Genomic DNA, 23,324 nt, shown 5'->3' with positions numbered 1-23,324 from the left:
AGGCCAAAGAGGTGGTATGCTGCTGCCTGGCCGGTGCTGCAGCGGCAGAGCCCCACGAGGAGGTGCTGGGCTGCGGCGGGGTCGCAGGCGGGAGGGAAAAGGGGAGAGGGTCAGGGGGCTCTTGAGAAGCACGGCGACCAGAAATGGAAAGAGGCCGGGAGCGAAAAGCCAAAAGCCTACGGCACCCGGTATTCCCAGGCGGTCTCCCACCCAAGTACTAACCAGGCCCGACCCTGCTTTGCTTCCGAGATCTGACGAGAATCGGGCGCGTTCAGGGTGGTATGGCCGTAGACACCAGCAGCGGCCTTTGGCTGCCCCAAGAGGCCGGCCCAGCCACGCCCGCCCGATGCCCGGCACCACTGCCACCCCGTGGCCGCGGGGCTCGGGTCGGGGACCCCCGAGACGCTCGCCCGCTGCCGGGCTCAGCTGCTCTCCGGGTCTACGCCCCAGCTCCGCCCGCCGCCGGGCTACGCCTTCCTTGGGCCTCACACAGTGCCTCCCGATTTCGCTTGTCTTCGTCTTCACGACGGCCGGGCTCCTTATCCCAACAGAGGTGTTGAGGGACACCCAGACGGCCCCGCTCCCCACCCACCTCCACCACCGCCACCACCACCAACACAACCACCACGAGCAACCCCACCCCTCCCACACACAAACACACACGCGCCCACTCGCACGAGCACCCACACAGGCACAGACACATACACACAGACAGCTCGAAGGAGAGCAAGCGAGCGAGGGATGGAACGGTAGAAACGGAGTCCCGCAGAGCGACAGCAACACAGAGAGAGACAGAAGGGACAAGGAGGATGGAGACACAGACAGACAGACAGACAGACACAGACATGGGACAGAAAGAGTGCAAGGTGGAGGTGGAAGACAGGAAAGAGAGAAGGTGAGGGAGTCAGAGAGCCGGAGCGCTGGAGCCTTGGAGAGGGAGCACTCTGCCGTGGTAGAGCCGGCTCCCTGGAGCAGGCCGGGTACGGTGCAGGGAGCTTCGGCTGGCCCCGAACAGAGTGGCAGGGCCGCCGGTGCGGGAGGACCGATGGAGCCCTGAGATGAGTTTCTCCGTGGCTGGCTTGGTTGCTTTGGGGGTGCCTTTCGTAGGGTCCTTCCTTTGATGGCTTCTCCCTGTCCTCTCGGTGCGGTGGGCCCCTCCAGATGTGTAGAGCGCACCCGTCCGTCTAGCGGGAGGCGTGGCGCCCAGCGTGCCCACGGGGCCCGCGGCCTGTATCTCTCTGGTGTGCTCGGGCCTGGAGTTTACACGAAGTGGGTGGCCACGGGAATGCAAGCGCACAGGGACGAGATTCCTGGCGGCTGGCCAAAGCGACGTACTTCTCGCGGAAGAAGAAACCCAGGCGTTCTGGAGCGGAGGTCTCGGCTGGCGTCTGTGGAACCCACTGGCCCGTGCCCGCCCCTTCGCCGGGCTTGGACGCTTGGGGCGGCGGCGCATGAGTGAATTGAACTGCCTGGGCGTCCCGGCAGACAGAAAGCACCCGACAGGGCAGGGAAGCGGCGCCTGCCTGCGGATTCCGAAGTGGGGGTCGGGTCCCGTCCCTCCCGGCCCCGGCGAAAGAGGCGGTATGCTGCTGCCTGTGGGTGCTGCGATGGCGGATCCACCCACTCCCCCCTGACCCCCGCGGAGGTCCCAGGCTGCAGCGGGGTCGCGGACGGGCGGAAAAGGGGGAGCAGAGTCGGGGGCTGCTGGGGAAGCACAGCGACAAAAGACGGACAAAAGAAGGCAGGGAGCGGAAGAGCCAAAAGCCTACAGCAGCCGGTATTCCCAGGCGGTCTCCCATCCAAGTACTAACCAGGCCCGACCCTGCTTAGCTTCCGAGATCAGACGAGATCGGGCGCGTTCAGGGTGGTATGGCCATAGACGCTGGCGTCGGCCTTTGGCCGCCCCAAAAGGCGGCCCACAGCCACGCCCGCCCGACTCCAAGCGTCACCGCCACCCCGGGCCCCACGAGCCGCCAGCCGCGAGCCCGCCAGCCCGCCCTAGCACCCCCGGCCGCCGCGCTGCGCCTTCCGTCGGCCTCTCAGAGCCTCTCGTCGTCGCTGGCGGGGACGACAAGGTATGCTCCGAGCGGTCAGGGTCCTGGGACTTCCTCCGGCCCTCCGCCGCCGCCGCCGCCGCCGCCGCCGCCGAGGGATAGTTTTGGATCCGTCGCCGCCCCTCCGGCAAGGCCCCCTCTTGCCCCTTCCACTCAGAGCCGCCACGGCTGCCCAGGAACGAAGAGCCGGCCCAGCCCCGCGGGTTCTTTTTCTCACGACGCACCCACCACCGTCCCTTGGCCCGCTCGGGGGCCGGGGGGCGGAGCCCTTGCTGTGTCCCGCGCTGGCGCTAGAGCCGGCAGCCTGATCCCGGGAAGAGAGGGGCTGACGCACTCACAGAAGGAGAGCAGAGGAGAGACAGAAAGAAACGGAGGGAGACAGACAGACAGAGAGAGAGGGACAGAGGGACAGAGAGACAGAGAGAGACAGAGAGACAGAGAGACAGAGAGAGCGACAGAACGAGCGCCAGCTAGAGGGGGAGAACAGAAAGGGTGGGGGGTGAGGCAGCTGGAGAGCCACAGCGATAGAGCCTTGGCGAGCCAGCGCTCTGCTCTAATAGACAGGGCCTCCTGGAGCAGGCCGGGGTGGGGTGGCGGCTGCTTGGGCTGTGTCAGGACGGGATGGCAGGGCCGCCCACGCGGGAGGACTGACGGCGCGCCATGACGCGTGTTTTCTCTTGGCTTGGTTGCGTGCGTTTGCTAGGGTCCTTCCTTTGTTGGCTCCTCCCTGTCCACTTGCTGCGGTGGGCCGCGCGATCTGTAGGGAGACGGGGCCCGAGGCCTGCGTCTCTCTCGTGCCCTCAAGACTGGCGTTTCGGCGAAGTTGGCGGCGATGGGAATGCGGGCGCACAGAAACGGCTTTCCTGGTGGCCCGTGAAGGCAATGTCCTTCTCCCGGGGACAGCAGCCCATGGGGTCTGGAGCAGAGGCCTTGGCTTGCGTCTGTGGAACCCGCTGGCCCTGCCCACCCCTGCCCGCCCCTTCCCCGGGCTTCCGCCTTGGAGGTTTGCGGCGGCGCCGCATGAGTGAATTGCGTGAACTGGGCGTCCCGGGAGCGGGAAGACACCCTGGAAGGCAGGGACCCCGGGCCTGCGCCTCGAGGGTCGTGTCCCGGCCCTCGGTGCCCAGGCTGGAGCCGAGCTCCTGGCGGGCGGCGGCCAGGCCAAAGAGGTGGTATGCTGCTGCCTGGCCGGTGCTGCAGCGGCAGAGCCCCACGAGGAGGTGCTGGGCTGCGGCGGGGTCGCAGGCGGGAGGGAAAAGGGGAGAGGGTCAGGGGGCTCTTGAGAAGCACGGCGACCAGAAATGGAAAGAGGCCGGGAGCGAAAAGCCAAAAGCCTACGGCACCCGGTATTCCCAGGCGGTCTCCCACCCAAGTACTAACCAGGCCCGACCCTGCTTTGCTTCCGAGATCTGACGAGAATCGGGCGCGTTCAGGGTGGTATGGCCGTAGACACCAGCAGCGGCCTTTGGCTGCCCCAAGAGGCCGGCCCAGCCACGCCCGCCCGATGCCCGGCACCACTGCCACCCCGTGGCCGCGGGGCTCGGGTCGGGGACCCCCGAGACGCTCGCCCGCTGCCGGGCTCAGCTGCTCTCCGGGTCTACGCCCCAGCTCCGCCCGCCGCCGGGCTACGCCTTCCTTGGGCCTCACACAGTGCCTCCCGATTTCGCTTGTCTTCGTCTTCACGACGGCCGGGCTCCTTATCCCAACAGAGGTGTTGAGGGACACCCAGACGGCCCCGCTCCCCACCCACCTCCACCACCGCCACCACCACCAACACAACCACCACGAGCAACCCCACCCCTCCCACACACAAACACACACGCGCCCACTCGCACGAGCACCCACACAGGCACAGACACATACACACAGACAGCTCGAAGGAGAGCAAGCGAGCGAGGGATGGAACGGTAGAAACGGAGTCCCGCAGAGCGACAGCAACACAGAGAGAGACAGAAGGGACAAGGAGGATGGAGACACAGACAGACAGACAGACAGACACAGACATGGGACAGAAAGAGTGCAAGGTGGAGGTGGAAGACAGGAAAGAGAGAAGGTGAGGGAGTCAGAGAGCCGGAGCGCTGGAGCCTTGGAGAGGGAGCACTCTGCCGTGGTAGAGCCGGCTCCCTGGAGCAGGCCGGGTACGGTGCAGGGAGCTTCGGCTGGCCCCGAACAGAGTGGCAGGGCCGCCGGTGCGGGAGGACCGATGGAGCCCTGAGATGAGTTTCTCCGTGGCTGGCTTGGTTGCTTTGGGGGTGCCTTTCGTAGGGTCCTTCCTTTGATGGCTTCTCCCTGTCCTCTCGGTGCGGTGGGCCCCTCCAGATGTGTAGAGCGCACCCGTCCGTCTAGCGGGAGGCGTGGCGCCCAGCGTGCCCACGGGGCCCGCGGCCTGGATCTCTCTGGTGTGCTCGGGCCTGGAGTTTACACGAAGTGGGTGGCCACGGGAATGCAAGCGCACAGGGACGAGATTCCTGGCGGCTGGCCAAAGCGACGTCCTTCTCGCGGAAGAAGAAACCCAGGCGTTCTGGAGCGGAGGTCTCGGCTGGCGTCTGTGGAACCCACTGGCCCGTGCCCGCCCCTTCGCCGGGCTTGGACGCTTGGGGCGGCGGCGCATGAGTGAATTGAACTGCCTGGGCGTCCCGGCAGACAGAAAGCACCCGACAGGGCAGGGAAGCGGCGCCTGCCTGCGGATTCCGAAGTGGGGGTCGGGTCCCGTCCCTCCCGGCCCCGGCGAAAGAGGCGGTATGCTGCTGCCTGTGGGTGCTGCGATGGCGGATCCACCCACTCCCCCCTGACCCCCGCGGAGGTCCCAGGCTGCGGCGGGGTCGCGGACGGGCGGAAAAGGGGGAGCAGAGTCGGGGGCCGCTGGGGAAGCACAGCGACAAAAGACGGACAAAAGAAGGCAGGGAGCGGAAGAGCCAAAAGCCTACAGCACCCGGTATTCCCAGGCGGTCTCCCATCCAAGTACTAACCAGGCCCGACCCTGCTTAGCTTCCGAGATCAGACGAGATCGGGCGCGTTCAGGGTGGTATGGCCGTAGACGCTGGTGTCGGCCTTTGGCCGCCCCAAAGGCGGCCCACAGCCACGCCCGCCCGACTCCAAGCGTCACCGCCACCCCGGGCCCCACGAGCCGCCAGCCGCGAGCCCGCCAGCCCGCCCTAGCACCCCCGGCCGCCGCGCTGCGCCTTCCGTCGGCCTCTCAGAGCCTCTCGTCGTCGCTGGCGGGGACGACAAGGTATGCTCCGAGCGGTCAGGGTCCTGGGACTTCCTCCGGCCCTCCGCCGCCGCCGCCGCCGCCGCCGCCGCCGAGGGATAGTTTTGGATCCGTCGCCGCCCCTCCGGCAAGGCCCCCTCTTGCCCCTTCCACTCAGAGCCGCCACGGCTGCCCAGGAACGAAGAGCCGGCCCAGCCCCGCGGGTTCTTTTTCTCACGACGCACCCACCACCGTCCCTTGGCCCGCTCGGGGGCTGGGGGGCGGAGCCCTTGCTGTGTCCCGCGCTGGCGCTAGAGCCGGCAGCCTGATCCCGGGAAGAGAGGGGCTGACGCACTCACAGAAGGAGAGCAGAGGAGAGACAGAAAGAAACGGAGGGAGACAGACAGACAGAGAGAGAGGGACAGAGGGACAGAGAGACAGAGAGAGACAGAGAGACAGAGAGACAGAGAGAGCGACAGAACGAGCGCCAGCTAGAGGGGGAGAACAGAAAGGGTGGGGGGTGAGGCAGCTGTAGAGCCACAGCGATAGAGCCTTGGCGAGCCAGCGCTCTGCTCTAATAGACAGGGCCTCCTGGAGCAGGCCGGGGTGGGGTGGCGGCTGCTTGGGCTGTGTCAGGACGGGATGGCAGGGCCGCCCACGCGGGAGGACCGACGGCGCGCCATGACGCGTGTTTTCTCTTGGCTTGGTTGCGTGCGTTTGCTAGGGTCCTTCCTTTGTTGGCTCCTCCCTGTCCACTTGCTGCGGTGGGCCGCGCGATCTGTAGGGAGACGGGGCCCGAGGCCTGCGTCTCTCTCGTGCCCTCAAGACTGGCGTTTCGGCGAAGTTGGCGGCGATGGGAATGCGGGCGCACAGAAACGGCTTTCCTGGTGGCCCGTGAAGGCAATGTCCTTCTCCCGGGGACAGCAGCCCATGGGGTCTGGAGCAGAGGCCTTGGCTTGCGTCTGTGGAACCCGCTGGCCCTGCCCACCCCTGCCCGCCCCTTCCCCGGGCTTCCGCCTTGGAGGTTTGCGGCGGCGCCGCATGAGTGAATTGCGTGAACTGGGCGTCCCGGGAGCGGGAAGACACCCTGGAAGGCAGGGACCCCGGGCCTGCGCCTCGAGGGTCGTGTCCCGGCCCTCGGTGCCCAGGCTGGAGCCGAGCTCCTGGCGGGCAGCGGCCAGGCCAAAGAGGTGGTATGCTGCTGCCTGGCCGGTGCTGCAGCGGCAGAGCCCCACGAGGAGGTGCTGGGCTGCGGCGGGGTCGCAGGCGGGAGGGAAAAGGGGAGAGGGTCAGGGGGCTCTTGAGAAGCACGGCGACCAGAAATGGAAAGAGGCCGGGAGCGAAAAGCCAAAAGCCTACGGCACCCGGTATTCCCAGGCGGTCTCCCACCCAAGTACTAACCAGGCCCGACCCTGCTTTGCTTCCGAGATCTGACGAGAATCGGGCGCGTTCAGGGTGGTATGGCCGTAGACACCAGCAGCGGCCTTTGGCTGCCCCAAGAGGCCGGCCCAGCCACGCCCGCCCGATGCCCGGCACCACTGCCACCCCGTGGCCGCGGGGCTCGGGTCGGGGACCCCCGAGACGCTCGCCCGCTGCCGGGCTCAGCTGCTCTCCGGGTCTACGCCCCAGCTCCGCCCGCCGCCGGGCTACGCCTTCCTTGGGCCTCACACAGTGCCTCCCGATTTCGCTTGTCTTCGTCTTCACGACGGCCGGGCTCCTTATCCCAACAGAGGTGTTGAGGGACACCCAGACGGCCCCGCTCCCCACCCACCTCCACCACCGCCACCACCACCAACACAACCACCACGAGCAACCCCACCCCTCCCACACACAAACACACACGCGCCCACTCGCACGAGCACCCACACAGGCACAGACACATACACACAGACAGCTCGAAGGAGAGCAAGCGAGCGAGGGATGGAACGGTAGAAACGGAGTCCCGCAGAGCGACAGCAACACAGAGAGAGACAGAAGGGACAAGGAGGATGGAGACACAGACAGACAGACAGACAGACACAGACATGGGACAGAAAGAGTGCAAGGTGGAGGTGGAAGACAGGAAAGAGAGAAGGTGAGGGAGTCAGAGAGCCGGAGCGCTGGAGCCTTGGAGAGGGAGCACTCTGCCGTGGTAGAGCCGGCTCCCTGGAGCAGGCCGGGTACGGTGCAGGGAGCTTCGGCTGGCCCCGAACAGAGTGGCAGGGCCGCCGGTGCGGGAGGACCGATGGAGCCCTGAGATGAGTTTCTCCGTGGCTGGCTTGGTTGCTTTGGGGGTGCCTTTCGTAGGGTCCTTCCTTTGATGGCTTCTCCCTGTCCTCTCGGTGCGGTGGGCCCCTCCAGATGTGTAGAGCGCACCCGTCCGTCTAGCGGGAGGCGTGGCGCCCAGCGTGCCCACGGGGCCCGCGGCCTGGATCTCTCTGGTGTGCTCGGGCCTGGAGTTTACACGAAGTGGGTGGCCACGGGAATGCAAGCGCACAGGGACGAGATTCCTGGCGGCTGGCCAAAGCGACGTCCTTCTCGCGGAAGAAGAAACCCAGGCGTTCTGGAGCGGAGGTCTCGGCTGGCGTCTGTGGAACCCACTGGCCCGTGCCCGCCCCTTCGCCGGGCTTGGACGCTTGGGGCGGCGGCGCATGAGTGAATTGAACTGCCTGGGCGTCCCGGCAGACAGAAAGCACCCGACAGGGCAGGGAAGCGGCGCCTGCCTGCGGATTCCGAAGTGGGGGTCGGGTCCCGTCCCTCCCGGCCCCGGCGAAAGAGGCGGTATGCTGCTGCCTGTGGGTGCTGCGATGGCGGATCCACCCACTCCCCCCTGACCCCCGCGGAGGTCCCAGGCTGCGGCGGGGTCGCGGACGGGCGGAAAAGGGGGAGCAGAGTCGGGGGCCGCTGGGGAAGCACAGCGACAAAAGACGGACAAAAGAAGGCAGGGAGCGGAAGAGCCAAAAGCCTACAGCACCCGGTATTCCCAGGCGGTCTCCCATCCAAGTACTAACCAGGCCCGACCCTGCTTAGCTTCCGAGATCAGACGAGATCGGGCGCGTTCAGGGTGGTATGGCCGTAGACGCTGGTGTCGGCCTTTGGCCGCCCCAAAGGCGGCCCACAGCCACGCCCGCCCGACTCCAAGCGTCACCGCCACCCCGGGCCCCACGAGCCGCCAGCCGCGAGCCCGCCAGCCCGCCCTAGCACCCCCGGCCGCCGCGCTGCGCCTTCCGTCGGCCTCTCAGAGCCTCTCGTCGTCGCTGGCGGGGACGACAAGGTATGCTCCGAGCGGTCAGGGTCCTGGGACTTCCTCCGGCCCTCCGCCGCCGCCGCCGCCGCCGCCGCCGCCGAGGGATAGTTTTGGATCCGTCGCCGCCCCTCCGGCAAGGCCCCCTCTTGCCCCTTCCACTCAGAGCCGCCACGGCTGCCCAGGAACGAAGAGCCGGCCCAGCCCCGCGGGTTCTTTTTCTCACGACGCACCCACCACCGTCCCTTGGCCCGCTCGGGGGCTGGGGGGCGGAGCCCTTGCTGTGTCCCGCGCTGGCGCTAGAGCCGGCAGCCTGATCCCGGGAAGAGAGGGGCTGACGCACTCACAGAAGGAGAGCAGAGGAGAGACAGAAAGAAACGGAGGGAGACAGACAGACAGAGAGAGAGGGACAGAGGGACAGAGAGACAGAGAGAGACAGAGAGACAGAGAGACAGAGAGAGCGACAGAACGAGCGCCAGCTAGAGGGGGAGAACAGAAAGGGTGGGGGGTGAGGCAGCTGTAGAGCCACAGCGATAGAGCCTTGGCGAGCCAGCGCTCTGCTCTAATAGACAGGGCCTCCTGGAGCAGGCCGGGGTGGGGTGGCGGCTGCTTGGGCTGTGTCAGGACGGGATGGCAGGGCCGCCCACGCGGGAGGACCGACGGCGCGCCATGACGCGTGTTTTCTCTTGGCTTGGTTGCGTGCGTTTGCTAGGGTCCTTCCTTTGTTGGCTCCTCCCTGTCCACTTGCTGCGGTGGGCCGCGCGATCTGTAGGGAGACGGGGCCCGAGGCCTGCGTCTCTCTCGTGCCCTCAAGACTGGCGTTTCGGCGAAGTTGGCGGCGATGGGAATGCGGGCGCACAGAAACGGCTTTCCTGGTGGCCCGTGAAGGCAATGTCCTTCTCCCGGGGACAGCAGCCCATGGGGTCTGGAGCAGAGGCCTTGGCTTGCGTCTGTGGAACCCGCTGGCCCTGCCCACCCCTGCCCGCCCCTTCCCCGGGCTTCCGCCTTGGAGGTTTGCGGCGGCGCCGCATGAGTGAATTGCGTGAACTGGGCGTCCCGGGAGCGGGAAGACACCCTGGAAGGCAGGGACCCCGGGCCTGCGCCTCGAGGGTCGTGTCCCGGCCCTCGGTGCCCAGGCTGGAGCCGAGCTCCTGGCGGGCGGCGGCCAGGCCAAAGAGGTGGTATGCTGCTGCCTGGCCGGTGCTGCAGCGGCAGAGCCCCACGAGGAGGTGCTGGGCTGCGGCGGGGTCGCAGGCGGGAGGGAAAAGGGGAGAGGGTCAGGGGGCTCTTGAGAAGCACGGCGACCAGAAATGGAAAGAGGCTGGGAGCGAAAAGCCAAAAGCCTACGGCACCCGGTATTCCCAGGCGGTCTCCCACCCAAGTACTAACCAGGCCCGACCCTGCTTTGCTTCCGAGATCTGACGAGAATCGGGCGCGTTCAGGGTGGTATGGCCGTAGACACCAGCAGCGGCCTTTGGCTGCCCCAAGAGGCCGGCCCAGCCACGCCCGCCCGATGCCCGGCACCACTGCCACCCCGTGGCCGCGGGGCTCGGGTCGGGGACCCCCGAGACGCTCGCCCGCTGCCGGGCTCAGCTGCTCTCCGGGTCTACGCCCCAGCTCCGCCCGCCGCCGGGCTACGCCTTCCTTGGGCCTCACACAGTGCCTCCCGATTTCGCTTGTCTTCGTCTTCACGACGGCCGGGCTCCTTATCCCAACAGAGGTGTTGAGGGACACCCAGACGGCCCCGCTCCCCACCCACCTCCACCACCGCCACCACCACCAACACAACCACCACGAGCAGCCCCACCCCTCCCACACACAAACACACACGCGCCCACTCGCACGAGCACCCACACAGGCACAGACACATACACACAGACAGCTCGAAGGAGAGCAAGCGAGCGAGGGATGGAACGGTAGAAACGGAGTCCCGCAGAGCGACAGCGACACAGAGAGACACAGAAAGGACAAGGAGGATGGAGACACAGACAGACAGACAGACAGACACAGACATGGGACAGAAAGAGTGCAAGGTGGAGGTGGAAGACAGGAAAGAGAGAAGGTGAGGGAGTCAGAGAGCCGGAGCGCTGGAGCCTTGGAGAGGGAGCACTCTGCCGTGGTAGAGCCGGCTCCCTGGAGCAGGCCGGGTACGGTGCAGGGAGCTTCGGCTGGCCCCGAACAGAGTGGCAGGGCCGCCGGTGCGGGAGGACCGATGGAGCCCTGAGATGAGTTTCTCCGTGGCTGGCTTGGTTGCTTTGGGGGTGCCTTTCGTAGGGTCCTTCCTTTGATGGCTTCTCCCTGTCCTCTCGGTGCGGTGGGCCCCTCCAGATGTGTAGAGCGCACCCGTCCGTCTAGCGGGAGGCGTGGTGCCCAGCGTGCCCACGGGGCCCGCGGCCTGGATCTCTCTGGTGTGCTCGGGCCTGGAGTTTACACGAAGTGGGTGGCCACGGGAATGCAAGCGCACAGGGACGAGATTCCTGGCGGCTGGCCAAAGCGACGTCCTTCTCGCGGAAGAAGAAACCCAGGCGTTCTGGAGCGGAGGTCTCGGCTGGCGTCTGTGGAACCCACTGGCCCGTGCCCGCCCCTTCGCCGGGCTTGGACGCTTGGGGCGGCGGCGCATGAGTGAATTGAACTGCCTGGGCGTCCCGGCAGACAGAAAGCACCCGACAGGGCAGGGAAGCGGCGCCTGCCTGCGGATTCCGAAGTGGGGGTCGGGTCCCGTCCCTCCCGGCCCCGGCGAAAGAGGCGGTATGCTGCTGCCTGTGGGTGCTGCGATGGCGGATCCACCCACTCCCCCCTGACCCCCGCGGAGGTCCCAGGCTGCGGCGGGGTCGCGGACGGGCGGAAAAGGGGGAGCAGAGTCGGGGGCCGCTGGGGAAGCACAGCGACAAAAGACGGACAAAAGAAGGCAGGGAGCGGAAGAGCCAAAAGCCTACAGCACCCGGTATTCCCAGGAGGTCTCCCATCCAAGTACTAACCAGGCCCGACCCTGCTTAGCTTCCGAGATCAGACGAGATCGGGCGCGTTCAGGGTGGTATGGCCGTAGACGCTGGTGTCGGCCTTTGGCCGCCCCAAAGGCGGCCCACAGCCACGCCCGCCCGACTCCAAGCGTCACCGCCACCCCGGGCCCCACGAGCCGCCAGCCGCGAGCCCGCCAGCCCGCCCTAGCACCCCCGGCCGCCGCGCTGCGCCTTCCGTCGGCCTCTCAGAGCCTCTCGTCGTCGCTGGCGGGGACGACAAGGTATGCTCCGAGCGGTCAGGGTCCTGGGACTTCCTCCGGCCCTCCGCCGCCGCCGCCGCCGCCGCCGCCGCCGAGGGATAGTTTTGGATCCGTCGCCGCCCCTCCGGCAAGGCCCCCTCTTGCCCCTTCCACTCAGAGCCGCCACGGCTGCCCAGGAACGAAGAGCCGGCCCAGCCCCGCGGGTTCTTTTTCTCACGACGCACCCACCACCGTCCCTTGGCCCGCTCGGGGGCTGGGGGGCGGAGCCCTTGCTGTGTCCCGCGCTGGCGCTAGAGCCGGCAGCCTGATCCCGGGAAGAGAGGGGCTGACGCACTCACAGAAGGAGAGCAGAGGAGAGACAGAAAGAAACGGAGGGAGACAGACAGACAGAGAGAGAGGGACAGAGGGACAGAGAGACAGAGAGAGACAGAGAGACAGAGAGACAGAGAGAGCGACAGAACGAGCGCCAGCTAGAGGGGGAGAACAGAAAGGGTGGGGGGTGAGGCAGCTGTAGAGCCACAGCGATAGAGCCTTGGCGAGCCAGCGCTCTGCTCTAATAGACAGGGCCTCCTGGAGCAGGCCGGGGTGGGGTGGCGGCTGCTTGGGCTGTGTCAGGACGGGATGGCAGGGCCGCCCACGCGGGAGGACCGACGGCGCGCCATGACGCGTGTTTTCTCTTGGCTTGGTTGCGTGCGTTTGCTAGGGTCCTTCCTTTGTTGGCTCCTCCCTGTCCACTTGCTGCGGTGGGCCGCGCGATCTGTAGGGAGACGGGGCCCGAGGCCTGCGTCTCTCTCGTGCCCTCAAGACTGGCGTTTCGGCGAAGTTGGCGGCGATGGGAATGCGGGCGCACAGAAACGGCTTTCCTGGTGGCCCGTGAAGGCAATGTCCTTCTCCCGGGGACAGCAGCCCATGGGGTCTGGAGCAGAGGCCTTGGCTTGCGTCTGTGGAACCCGCTGGCCCTGCCCACCCCTGCCCGCCCCTTCCCCGGGCTTCCGCCTTGGAGGTTTGCGGCGGCGCCGCATGAGTGAATTGCGTGAACTGGGCGTCCCGGGAGCGGGAAGACACCCTGGAAGGCAGGGACCCCGGGCCTGCGCCTCGAGGGTCGTGTCCCGGCCCTCGGTGCCCAGGCTGGAGCCGAGCTCCTGGCGGGCGGCGGCCAGGCCAAAGAGGTGGTATGCTGCTGCCTGGCCGGTGCTGCAGCGGCAGAGCCCCACGAGGAGGTGCTGGGCTGCGGCGGGGTCGCAGGCGGGAGGGAAAAGGGGAGAGGGTCAGGGGGCTCTTGAGAAGCACGGCGACCAGAAATGGAAAGAGGCCGGGAGCGAAAAGCCAAAAGCCTACGGCACCCGGTATTCCCAGGCGGTCTCCCACCCAAGTACTAACCAGGCCCGACCCTGCTTTGCTTCCGAGATCTGACGAGAATCGGGCGCGTTCAGGGTGGTATGGCCGTAGACACCAGCAGCGGCCTTTGGCTGCCCCAAGAGGCCGGCCCAGCCACGCCCGCCCGATGCCCGGCACCACTGCCACCCCGTGGCCGCGGGGCTCGGGTCGGGGACCCCCGAGACGCTCGCCCGCTGCCGGGCTCAGCTGCTCTCCGGGTCTACGCCCCAGCTCCGCCCGCCGCCGGGCTACGCCTTCCTTGGGCCTCACACAGTGCCTCCCGATTTCGCTTGTCTTCGTCTTCACGACGGCCGGGCTCCTTATCCCAACAGAGGTGTTGAGGGACACCCAGACGGCCCCGCTCCCCACCCACCTCCACCACCGCCACCACCACCAACACAACCACCACGAGCAACCCCACCCCTCCCACACACAAACACACACGCGCCCACTCGCACGAGCACCCACACAGGCACAGACACATACACACAGACAGCTCGAAGGAGAGCAAGCGAGCGAGGGATGGAACGGTAGAAACGGAGTCCCGCAGAGCGACAGCAACACAGAGAGAGACAGAAAGGACAAGGAGGATGGAGACACAGACAGACAGACAGACAGACAGACACAGACATGGGACAGAAAGAGTGCAAGGTGGAGGTGGAAGACAGGAAAGAGAGAAGGTGAGGGAGTCAGAGAGCCGGAGCGCTGGAGCCTTGGAGAGGGAGCACTCTGCCGTGGTAGAGCCGGCTCCCTGGAGCAGGCCGGGTACGGTGCAGGGAGCTTCGGCTGGCCCCGAACAGAGTGGCAGGGCCGCCGGTGCGGGAGGACCGATGGAGCCCTGAGATGAGTTTCTCCGTGGCTGGCTTGGTTGCTTTGGGGGTGCCTTTCGTAGGGTCCTTCCTTTGATGGCTTCTCCCTGTCCTCTCGGTGCGGTGGGCCCCTCCAGATGTGTAGAGCGCACCCGTCCGTCTAGCGGGAGGCGTGGCGCCCAGCGTGCCCACGGGGCCCGCGGCCTGGATCTCTCTGGTGTGCTCGGGCCTGGAGTTTACACGAAGTGGGTGGCCACGGGAATGCAAGCGCACAGGGACGAGATTCCTGGCGGCTGGCCAAAGCGACGTCCTTCTCGCGGAAGAAGAAACCCAGGCGTTCTGGAGCGGAGGTCTCGGCTGGCGTCTGTGGAACCCACTGGCCCGTGCCCGCCCCTTCGCCGGGCTTGGACGCTTGGGGCGGCGGCGCATGAGTGAATTGAACTGCCTGGGCGTCCCGGCAGACAGAAAGCACCCGACAGGGCAGGGAAGCGGCGCCTGCCTGCGGATTCCGAAGTGGGGGTCGGGTCCCGTCCCTCCCGGCCCCGGCGAAAGAGGCGGTATGCTGCTGCCTGTGGGTGCTGCGATGGCGGATCCACCCACTCCCCCCTGACCCCCGCGGAGGTCCCAGGCTGCGGCGGGGTCGCGGACGGGCGGAAAAGGGGGAGCAGAGTCGGGGGCCGCTGGGGAAGCACAGCGACAAAAGACGGACAAAAGAAGGCAGGGAGCGGAAGAGCCAAAAGCCTACAGCACCCGGTATTCCCAGGCGGTCTCCCATCCAAGTACTAACCAGGCCCGACCCTGCTTAGCTTCCGAGATCAGACGAGATCGGGCGCGTTCAGGGTGGTATGGCCGTAGACGCTGGTGTCGGCCTTTGGCCGCCCCAAAGGCGGCCCACAGCCACGCCCGCCCGACTCCAAGCGTCACCGCCACCCCGGGCCCCACGAGCCGCCAGCCGCGAGCCCGCCAGCCCGCCCTAGCACCCCCGGCCGCCGCGCTGCGCCTTCCGTCGGCCTCTCAGAGCCTCTCGTCGTCGCTGGCGGGGACGACAAGGTATGCTCCGAGCGGTCAGGGTCCTGGGACTTCCTCCGGCCCTCCGCCGCCGCCGCCGCCGCCGCCGCCGCCGAGGGATAGTTTTGGATCCGTCGCCGCCCCTCCGGCAAGGCCCCCTCTTGCCCCTTTCACTCAGAGCCGCCACGGCTGCCCAGGAACGAAGAGCCGGCCCAGCCCCGCGGGTTCTTTTTCTCACGACGCACCCACCACCGTCCCTTGGCCCGCTCGGGGGTCGGGGGGCGGAGCCCTTGCTGTGTCCCGCGCTGGCGCTAGAGCCGGCAGCCTGATCCCGGGAAGAGAGGGGCTGACGCACTCACAGAAGGAGAGCAGAGGAGAGACAGAAAGAAACGGAGGGAGACAGACAGACAGAGAGAGAGGGACAGAGGGACAGAGAGACAGAGAGAGACAGAGAGACAGAGAGACAGAGAGAGCGACAGAACGAGCGCCAGCTAGAGGGGGAGAACAGAAAGGGTGGGGGGTGAGGCAGCTGGAGAGCCACAGCGATAGAGCCTTGGCGAGCCAGCGCTCTGCTCTAATAGACAGGGCCTCCTGGAGCAGGCCGGGTTGGGGTGGCGGCTGCTTGGGCTGTGTCAGGACGGGATGGCAGGGCCGCCCACGCGGGAGGACCGACGGCGCGCCATGACGCGTGTTTTCTCTTGGCTTGGTTGCGTGCGTTTGCTAGGGTCCTTCCTTTGTTGGCTCCTCCCTGTCCACTTGCTGCGGTGGGCCGCGCGATCTGTAGGGAGACGGGGCCCGAGGCCTGCGTCTCTCTCGTGCCCTCAAGACTGGCGTTTCGGCGAAGTTGGCGGCGATGGGAATGCGGGCGCACAGAAACGGCTTTCCTGGTGGCCCGTGAAGGCAATGTCCTTCTCCCGGGGACAGCAGCCCATGGGGTCTGGAGCAGAGGCCTTGGCTTGCGTCTGTGGAACCCGCTGGCCCTGCCCACCCCTGCCCGCCCCTTCCCCGGGCTTCCGCCTTGGAGGTTTGCGGCGGCGCCGCATGAGTGAATTGCGTGAACTGGGCGTCCCGGGAGCGGGAAGACACCCTGGAAGGCAGGGACCCCGGGCCTGCGCCTCGAGGGTCGTGTCCCGGCCCTCGGTGCCCAGGCTGGAGCCGAGCTCCTGGCGGGCGGCGGCCAGGCCAAAGAGGTGGTATGCTGCTGCCTGGCCGGTGCTGCAGCGGCAGAGCCCCACGAGGAGGTGCTGGGCTGCGGCGGGGTCGCAGGCGGGAGGGAAAAGGGGAGAGGGTCAGGGGGCTCTTGAGAAGCACGGCGACCAGAAATGGAAAGAGGCCGGGAGCGAAAAGCCAAAAGCCTACGGCACCCGGTATTCCCAGGCGGTCTCCCACCCAAGTACTAACCAGGCCCGACCCTGCTTTGCTTCCGAGATCTGACGAGAATCGGGCACGTTCAGGGTGGTATGGCCGTAGACACCAGCAGCGGCCTTTGGCTGCCCCAAGAGGCCGGCCCAGCCACGCCCGCCCGATGCCCGGCACCACTGCCACCCCGTGGCCGCGGGGCTCGGGTCGGGGACCCCCGAGACGCTCGCCCGCTGCCGGGCTCAGCTGCTCTCCGGGTCTACGCCCCAGCTCCGCCCGCCGCCGGGCTACGCCTTCCTTGGGCCTCACACAGTGCCTCCCGATTTCGCTTGTCTTCGTCTTCACGACGGCCGGGCTCCTTATCCCAACAGAGGTGTTGAGGGACACCCAGACGGCCCCGCTCCCCACCCACCTCCACCACCGCCACCACCACCAACACAACCACCACGAGCAACCCCACCCCTCCCACACACAAACACACACGCGCCCACTCGCACGAGCACCCACACAGGCACAGACACATACACACAGACAGCTCGAAGGAGAGCAAGCGAGCGAGGGATGGAACGGTAGAAACGGAGTCCCGCAGAGCGACAGCAACACAGAGAGAGACAGAAAGGACAAGGAGGATGGAGACACAGACAGACAGACAGACAGACAGACACAGACATGGGACAGAAAGAGTGCAAGGTGGAGGTGGAAGACAGGAAAGAGAGAAGGTGAGGGAGTCAGAGAGCCGGAGCGCTGGAGCCTTGGAGAGGGAGCACTCTGCCGTGGTAGAGCCGGCTCCCTGGAGCAGGCCGGGTACGGTGCAGGGAGCTTCGGCTGGCCCCGAACAGAGTGGCAGGGCCGCCGGTGCGGGAGGACCGATGGAGCCCTGAGATGAGTTTCTCCGTGGCTGGCTTGGTTGCTTTGGGGGTGCCTTTCGTAGGGTCCTTCCTTTGATGGCTTCTCCCTGTCCTCTCGGTGCGGTGGGCCCCTCCAGATGTGTAGAGCGCACCCGTCCGTCTAGCGGGAGGCGTGGTGCCCAGCGTGCCCACGGGGCCCGCGGCCTGGATCTCTCTGGTGTGCTCGGGCCTGGAGTTTACACGAAGTGGGTGGCCACGGGAATGCAAGCGCACAGGGACGAGATTCCTGGCGGCTGGCCAAAGCGACGTCCTTCTCGCGGAAGAAGAAACCCAGGCGTTCTGGAGCGGAGGTCTCGGCTGGCGTCTGTGGAACCCACTGGCCCGTGCCCGCCCCTTCGCCGGGCTTGGACGCTTGGGGCGGCGGCGCATGAGTGAATTGAACTGCCTGGGCGTCCCGGCAGACAGAAAGCACCCGACAGGGCAGGGAAGCGGCGCCTGCCTGCGGATTCCGAAGTGGGGGTCGGGTCCCGTCCCTCCCGGCCCCGGCGAAAGAGGCGGTATGCTGCTGCCTGTGGGTGCTGCGATGGCGGATCCACCCACTCCCCCCTGACCCCCGCGGAGGTCCCAGGCTGCGGCGGGGTCGCGGACGGGCGGAAAAGGGGGAGCAGAGTCGGGGGCCGCTGGGGAAGCACAGCGACAAAAGACGGACAAAAGAAGGCAGGGAGCGGAAGAGCCAAAAGCCTACAGCACCCGGTATTCCCAGGCGGTCTCCCATCCAAGTACTAACCAGGCCCGACCCTGCTTAGCTTCCGAGATCAGACGAGATCGGGCGCGTTCAGGGTGGTATGGCCGTAGACGCTGGTGTCGGCCTTTGGCCGCCCCAAAAGGGGGCCCACAGCCACGCCCGCCCGACTCCAAGCGTCACCGCCACCCCGGGCCCCACGAGCCGCCAGCCGCGAGCCCGCCAGCCCGCCCTAGCACCCCCGGCCGCCGCGCTGCGCCTTCCGTCGGCCTCTCAGAGCCTCTCGTCGTCGCTGGCGGGGACGACAAGGTATGCTCCGAGCGGTCAGGGTCCTGGGACTTCCTCCGGCCCTCCGCCGCCGCCGCCGCCGCCGCCGCCGCCGAGGGATAGTTTTGGATCCGTCGCCGCCCCTCCGGCAAGGCCCCCTCTTGCCCCTTCCACTCAGAGCCGCCACGGCTGCCCAGGAACGAAGAGCCGGCCCAGCCCCGCGGGTTCTTTTTCTCACGACGCACCCACCACCGTCCCTTGGCCCGCTCGGGGGCCGGGGGGCGGAGCCCTTGCTGTGTCCCGCGCTGGCGCTAGAGCCGGCAGCCTGATCCCGGGAAGAGAGGGGCTGACGCACTCACAGAAGGAGAGCAGAGGAGAGACAGAAAGAAACGGAGGGAGACAGACAGACAGAGAGAGAGGGACAGAGGGACAGAGAGACAGAGAGAGACAGAGAGACAGAGAGACAGAGAGAGCGACAGAACGAGCGCCAGCTAGAGGGGGAGAACAGAAAGGGTGGGGGGTGAGGCAGCTGTAGAGCCACAGCGATAGAGCCTTGGCGAGCCAGCGCTCTGCTCTAATAGACAGGGCCTCCTGGAGCAGGCCGGGGTGGGGTGGCGGCTGCTTGGGCTGTGTCAGGACGGGATGGCAGGGCCGCCCACGCGGGAGGACCGACGGCGCGCCATGACGCGTGTTTTCTCTTGGCTTGGTTGCGTGCGTTTGCTAGGGTCCTTCCTTTGTTGGCTCCTCCCTGTCCACTTGCTGCGGTGGGCCGCGCGATCTGTAGGGAGACGGGGCCCGAGGCCTGCGTCTCTCTCGTGCCCTCAAGACTGGCGTTTCGGCGAAGTTGGCGGCGATGGGAATGCGGGCGCACAGAAACGGCTTTCCTGGTGGCCCGTGAAGGCAATGTCCTTCTCCTGGGGACAGCAGCCCATGGGGTCTGGAGCAGAGGCCTTGGCTTGCGTCTGTGGAACCCGCTGGCCCTGCCCACCCCTGCCCGCCCCTTCCCCGGGCTTCCGCCTTGGAGGTTTGCGGCGGCGCCGCATGAGTGAATTGCGTGAACTGGGCGTCCCGGGAGCGGGAAGACACCCTGGAAGGCAGGGACCCCGGGCCTGCGCCTCGAGGGTCGTGTCCCGGCCCTCGGTGCCCAGGCTGGAGCCGAGCTCCTGGCGGGCGGCGGCCAGGCCAAAGAGGTGGTATGCTGCTGCCTGGCCGGTGCTGCAGCGGCAGAGCCCCACGAGGAGGTGCTGGGCTGCGGCGGGGTTGCAGGCGGGAGGGAAAAGGGGAGAGGGTCAGGGGGCTCTTGAGAAGCACGGCGACCAGAAATGGAAAGAGGCCGGGAGCGAAAAGCCAAAAGCCTACGGCACCCGGTATTCCCAGGCGGTCTCCCACCCAAGTACTAACCAGGCCCGACCCTGCTTTGCTTCCGAGATCTGACGAGAATCGGGCGCGTTCAGGGTGGTATGGCCGTAGACACCAGCAGCGGCCTTTGGCTGCCCCAAGAGGCCGGCCCAGCCACGCCCGCCCGATGCCCGGCACCACTGCCACCCCGTGGCCGCGGGGCTCGGGTCGGGGACCCCCGAGACGCTCGCCCGCTGCCGGGCTCAGCTGCTCTCCGGGTCTACGCCCCAGCTCCGCCCGCCGCCGGGCTACGCCTTCCTTGGGCCTCACACAGTGCCTCCCGATTTCGCTTGTCTTCGTCTTCACGACGGCCGGGCTCCTTATCCCAACAGAGGTGTTGAGGGACACCCAGACGGCCCCGCTCCCCACCCACCTCCACCACCGCCACCACCACCAACACAACCACCACGAGCAACCCCACCCCTCCCACACACAAACACACACGCGCCCACTCGCACGAGCACCCACACAGGCACAGACACATACACACAGACAGCTCGAAGGAGAGCAAGCGAGCGAGGGATGGAACGGTAGAAACGGAGTCCCGCAGAGCGACAGCAACACAGAGAGAGACAGAAAGGACAAGGAGGATGGAGACACAGACAGACAGACAGACAGACAGACACAGACATGGGACAGAAAGAGTGCAAGGTGGAGGTGGAAGACAGGAAAGAGAGAAGGTGAGGGAGTCAGAGAGCCGGAGCGCTGGAGCCTTGGAGAGGGAGCACTCTGCCGTGGTAGAGCCGGCTCCCTGGAGCAGGCCGGGTACGGTGCAGGGAGCTTCGGCTGGCCCCGAACAGAGTGGCAGGGCCGCCGGTGCGGGAGGACCGATGGAGCCCTGAGATGAGTTTCTCCGTGGCTGGCTTGGTTGCTTTGGGGGTGCCTTTCGTAGGGTCCTTCCTTTGATGGCTTCTCCCTGTCCTCTCGGTGCGGTGGGCCCCTCCAGATGTGTAGAGCGCACCCGTCCGTCTAGCGGGAGGCGTGGCGCCCAGCGTGCCCACGGGGCCCGCGGCCTGGATCTCTCTGGTGTGCTCGGGCCTGGAGTTTACACGAAGTGGGTGGCCACGGGAATGCAAGCGCACAGGGACGAGATTCCTGGCGGCTGGCCAAAGCGACGTCCTTCTCGCGGAAGAAGAAACCCAGGCGTTCTGGAGCGGAGGTCTCGGCTGGCGTCTGTGGAACCCACTGGCCCGTGCCCGCCCCTTCGCCGGGCTTGGACGCTTGGGGCGGCGGCGCATGAGTGAATTGAACTGCCTGGGCGTCCCGGCAGACAGAAAGCACCCGACAGGGCAGGGAAGCGGCGCCTGCCTGCGGATTCCGAAGTGGGGGTCGGGTCCCGTCCCTCCCGGCCCCGGCGAAAGAGGCGGTATGCTGCTGCCTGTGGGTGCTGCGATGGCGGATCCACCCACTCCCCCCTGACCCCCGCGGAGGTCCCAGGCTGCGGCGGGGTCGCGGACGGGCGGAAAAGGGGGAGCAGAGTCGGGGGCCGCTGGGGAAGCACAGCGACAAAAGACGGACAAAAGAAGGCAGGGAGCGGAAGAGCCAAAAGCCTACAGCACCCGGTATTCCCAGGCGGTCTCCCATCCAAGTACTAACCAGGCCCGACCCTGCTTAGCTTCCGAGATCAGACGAGATCGGGCGCGTTCAGGGTGGTATGGCCGTAGACGCTGGTGTCGGCCTTTGGCCGCCCCAAAGGCGGCCCACAGCCACGCCCGCCCGACTCCAAGCGTCACCGCCACCCCGGGCCCCACGAGCCGCCAGCCGCGAGCCCGCCAGCCCGCCCTAGCACCCCCGGCCGCCGCGCTGCGCCTTCCGTCGGCCTCTCAGAGCCTCTCGTCGTCGCTGGCGGGGACGACAAGGTATGCTCCGAGCGGTCAGGGTCCTGGGACTTCCTCCGGCCCTCCGCCGCCGCCGCCGCCGCCGAGGGATAGTTTTGGATCCGTCGCCGCCCCTCCGGCAAGGCCCCCTCTTGCCCCTTCCACTCAGAGCCGCCACGGCTGCCCAGGAACGAAGAGCCGGCCCAGCCCCGCGGGTTCTTTTTCTCACGACGCACCCACCACCGTCACTTGGCCCGCTCGAGGGCCGGGGGGCGGAGCCCTCGCTGTGTCCCGCGCTGGCGCTAGAGCCGGCAGCCTGATCCCGGGAAGAGAGGGGCTGACGCACTCACAGAAGGAGAGCAGAGGAGAGACAGAAAGAAACGGAGGGAGACAGACAGACAGAGAGAGAGGGACAGAGGGACAGAGAGACAGAGAGAGACAGAGAGACAGAGAGAGCGACAGAACGAGCGCCAGCTAGAGGGGGAGAACAGAAAGGGTGGGGGGTGAGGCAGCTGGAGAGCCACAGCGATAGAGCCTTGGCCAGCCAGCGCTCTGCTCTAATAGACAGGGCCTCCTGGAGCAGGCCGGGGTGGGGTGGCGGCTGCTTGGGCTGTGTCAGGACGGGATGGCAGGGCCGCCCACGCGGGAGGACCGACGGCGCGCCATGACGCGTGTTTTCTCTTGGCTTGGTTGCGTGCGTTTGCTAGGGTCCTTCCTTTGTTGGCTCCTCCCTGTCCACTTGCTGCGGTGGGCCGCGCGATCTGTAGGGAGACGGGGCCCGAGGCCTGCGTCTCTCTCGTGCCCTCAAGACTGGCGTTTCGGCGAAGTTGGCGGCGATGGGAATGCGGGCGCACAGAAACGGCTTTCCTGGTGGCCCGTGAAGGCAATGTCCTTCTCCCGGGGACAGCAGCCCATGGGGTCTGGAGCAGAGGCCTTGGCTTGCGTCTGTGGAACCCGCTGGCCCTGCCCACCCCTGCCCGCCCCTTCCCCGGGCTTCCGCCTTGGAGGTTTGCGGCGGCGCCGCATGAGTGAATTGCGTGAACTGGGCGTCCCGGGAGCGGGAAGACACCCTGGAAGGCAGGGACCCCGGGCCTGCGCCTCGAGGGTCGTGTCCCGGCCCTCGGTGCCCAGGCTGGAGCCGAGCTCCTGGCGGGCGGCGGCCAGGCCAAAGAGGTGGTATGCTGCTGCCTGGCCGGTGCTGCAGCGGCAGAGCCCCACGAGGAGGTGCTGGGCTGCGGCGGGGTCGCAGGCGGGAGGGAAAAGGGGAGAGGGTCAGGGGGCTCTTGAGAAGCACGGCGACCAGAAATGGAAAGAGGCCGGGAGCGAAAAGCCAAAAGCCTACGGCACCCGGTATTCCCAGGCGGTCTCCCACCCAAGTACTAACCAGGCCCGACCCTGCTTTGCTTCCGAGATCTGACGAGAATCGGGCGCGTTCAGGGTGGTATGGCCGTAGACACCAGCAGCGGCCTTTGGCTGCCCCAAGAGGCCGGCCCAGCCACGCCCGCCCGATGCCCGGCACCACTGCCACCCCGTGGCCGCGGGGCTCGGGTCGGGGACCCCCGAGACGCTCGCCCGCTGCCGGGCTCAGCTGCTCTCCGGGTCTACGCCCCAGCTCCGCCCGCCGCCGGGCTACGCCTTCCTTGGGCCTCACACAGTGCCTCCCGATTTCGCTTGTCTTCGTCTTCACGACGGCCGGGCTCCTTATCCCAACAGAGGTGTTGAGGGACACCCAGACGGCCCCGCTCCCCACCCACCTCCACCACCGCCACCACCACCAACACAACCACCACGAGCAACCCCACCCCTCCCACACACAAACACACACGAGCCCACTCGCACGAGCACCCACACAGGCACAGACACATACACACAGACAGCTCGAAGGAGAGCAAGCGAGCGAGGGATGGAACGGTAGAAACAGAGTCCCGCAGAGCGACAGCGACACAGAGAGAGACAGAAAGGACAAGGAGGATGGAGACACAGACAGACAGACAGACAGACACAGACATGGG

General features: G+C 67.2%; 15 non-coding genes across 15 annotated transcripts; all 15 read right to left on the bottom strand.

Moving 5' to 3' along the window:
- Positions 1 to 173: 173 nt before the first annotated feature.
- LOC135277588 (5S ribosomal RNA) lies at positions 174 to 293 on the bottom strand. The gene has a single exon (XR_010345204.1). It is a non-coding gene; the product is annotated as a 5S ribosomal RNA (ribosomal RNA).
- A 1,469-nt stretch (positions 294 to 1,762) lies between these two features.
- LOC135277531 (5S ribosomal RNA) lies at positions 1,763 to 1,881 on the bottom strand. Its single transcript, XR_010345148.1, has one exon. It is a non-coding gene; the product is annotated as a 5S ribosomal RNA (ribosomal RNA).
- Positions 1,882 to 3,385: 1,504 nt separating this feature from the next.
- LOC135277587 (5S ribosomal RNA) lies at positions 3,386 to 3,505 on the bottom strand. The gene has a single exon (XR_010345203.1). It is a non-coding gene; the product is annotated as a 5S ribosomal RNA (ribosomal RNA).
- Positions 3,506 to 4,974: 1,469 nt separating this feature from the next.
- On the bottom strand, positions 4,975 to 5,093 carry LOC135277699 (5S ribosomal RNA). The gene has a single exon (XR_010345301.1). It is a non-coding gene; the product is annotated as a 5S ribosomal RNA (ribosomal RNA).
- Positions 5,094 to 6,596: 1,503 nt separating this feature from the next.
- LOC135277585 (5S ribosomal RNA) lies at positions 6,597 to 6,716 on the bottom strand. Its single transcript, XR_010345201.1, has one exon. It is a non-coding gene; the product is annotated as a 5S ribosomal RNA (ribosomal RNA).
- A 1,469-nt stretch (positions 6,717 to 8,185) lies between these two features.
- Positions 8,186 to 8,304, bottom strand: LOC135277698 (5S ribosomal RNA). The gene has a single exon (XR_010345300.1). It is a non-coding gene; the product is annotated as a 5S ribosomal RNA (ribosomal RNA).
- Positions 8,305 to 9,807: 1,503 nt separating this feature from the next.
- Positions 9,808 to 9,927, bottom strand: LOC135277584 (5S ribosomal RNA). The gene has a single exon (XR_010345200.1). It is a non-coding gene; the product is annotated as a 5S ribosomal RNA (ribosomal RNA).
- A 1,469-nt stretch (positions 9,928 to 11,396) lies between these two features.
- On the bottom strand, positions 11,397 to 11,515 carry LOC135277680 (5S ribosomal RNA). The gene has a single exon (XR_010345282.1). It is a non-coding gene; the product is annotated as a 5S ribosomal RNA (ribosomal RNA).
- Positions 11,516 to 13,018: 1,503 nt separating this feature from the next.
- LOC135277583 (5S ribosomal RNA) lies at positions 13,019 to 13,138 on the bottom strand. Its single transcript, XR_010345199.1, has one exon. It is a non-coding gene; the product is annotated as a 5S ribosomal RNA (ribosomal RNA).
- Positions 13,139 to 14,611: 1,473 nt separating this feature from the next.
- On the bottom strand, positions 14,612 to 14,730 carry LOC135277697 (5S ribosomal RNA). The gene has a single exon (XR_010345299.1). It is a non-coding gene; the product is annotated as a 5S ribosomal RNA (ribosomal RNA).
- A 1,503-nt stretch (positions 14,731 to 16,233) lies between these two features.
- On the bottom strand, positions 16,234 to 16,353 carry LOC135277607 (5S ribosomal RNA). The gene has a single exon (XR_010345223.1). It is a non-coding gene; the product is annotated as a 5S ribosomal RNA (ribosomal RNA).
- Positions 16,354 to 17,826: 1,473 nt separating this feature from the next.
- LOC135277696 (5S ribosomal RNA) lies at positions 17,827 to 17,945 on the bottom strand. The gene has a single exon (XR_010345298.1). It is a non-coding gene; the product is annotated as a 5S ribosomal RNA (ribosomal RNA).
- A 1,504-nt stretch (positions 17,946 to 19,449) lies between these two features.
- LOC135277582 (5S ribosomal RNA) lies at positions 19,450 to 19,569 on the bottom strand. The gene has a single exon (XR_010345198.1). It is a non-coding gene; the product is annotated as a 5S ribosomal RNA (ribosomal RNA).
- Positions 19,570 to 21,042: 1,473 nt separating this feature from the next.
- On the bottom strand, positions 21,043 to 21,161 carry LOC135277695 (5S ribosomal RNA). The gene has a single exon (XR_010345297.1). It is a non-coding gene; the product is annotated as a 5S ribosomal RNA (ribosomal RNA).
- A 1,486-nt stretch (positions 21,162 to 22,647) lies between these two features.
- On the bottom strand, positions 22,648 to 22,767 carry LOC135277581 (5S ribosomal RNA). Its single transcript, XR_010345197.1, has one exon. It is a non-coding gene; the product is annotated as a 5S ribosomal RNA (ribosomal RNA).
- Positions 22,768 to 23,324: the final 557 nt, after the last annotated feature.

Source organism: Aotus nancymaae, unplaced genomic scaffold, assembly GCF_030222135.1.
Source record: "Aotus nancymaae isolate 86718 unplaced genomic scaffold, 86718_ANA_hifiasm-v0.15.2.pri h1tg000032l_0, whole genome shotgun sequence".
NCBI lineage: Eukaryota > Metazoa > Chordata > Mammalia > Primates > Aotidae > Aotus > Aotus nancymaae.
This window is presented reverse-complemented; position numbering and strand designations above follow the sequence as displayed.